The sequence below is a fragment of the Penaeus monodon genome, chromosome 15, assembly GCF_015228065.2.
Source record: "Penaeus monodon isolate SGIC_2016 chromosome 15, NSTDA_Pmon_1, whole genome shotgun sequence".
Taxonomy (NCBI): domain Eukaryota; kingdom Metazoa; phylum Arthropoda; class Malacostraca; order Decapoda; family Penaeidae; genus Penaeus; species Penaeus monodon.
In genome coordinates this window covers 28,916,749-28,917,326 of record NC_051400.1, presented here as the reverse complement: position 1 = coordinate 28,917,326, position 578 = coordinate 28,916,749, and the positions used below count along the sequence as shown (strand labels likewise).

At 46.9% G+C, this 578-nt stretch overlaps 1 protein-coding gene across 1 annotated transcript in view; it reads left to right on the top strand.

Annotated features, from left to right (window-relative positions):
• Positions 1 to 578, top strand: part of LOC119582300 (vasoactive intestinal polypeptide receptor 1-like) — a 35,303-nt gene that overhangs the window by 34,125 nt on the left and 600 nt on the right. The gene's annotated exons all lie outside the window — the stretch shown is intronic.

The following is a 578-nucleotide window of genomic DNA, read 5'->3' as shown; positions in this document are numbered from 1 at the left end:
GTTAAGTCACCAAGAGCAGCCAGCAAGTGTAACATGCAAATGATATGTAAATACACTGATCCACAGCACAGACGCAAGTGTTATATTATCGTCATATATCCCAACAACCCGCGAAGAATAGTACAGTTGTTAAACTCATTAAATGAAAGCAAAAACTCATCATAACTTTCACCGAGTAATAAACTCCTCCCCAAGCATTAATTCCCTCCCCCTTGGTCTCAATACGCGACCTCCGCTTCATCTTGGCCTCTCAACCGTAGACGCGAGTTACTCCTATGAAGCGCGGTTCGGTGTTTTATACGGAGCGAGTGCGTGTGTCTTGGAGAGGTTAGTGTGTCCCCTGAGCGGCGTTTAGGGCGTATTAAGGGAGAGGGAAAGTGTCCCTGAGAGACACTGACGGGGCCTGAAGCGAGCAGCGACGAGGAGACATGGATTTTGTTTGGTTTGGGACAAATTTCGTCCCTGATTTTGTGTGTTCTGGGAACATTTGTTTGTGACAATTGCCTTCTTCGCTGCGCCTCTGTGGTTTCATTTCATTTCGTTAGGCCGTCGTTCAAAGCAAGGTATTGCAGTGTGTG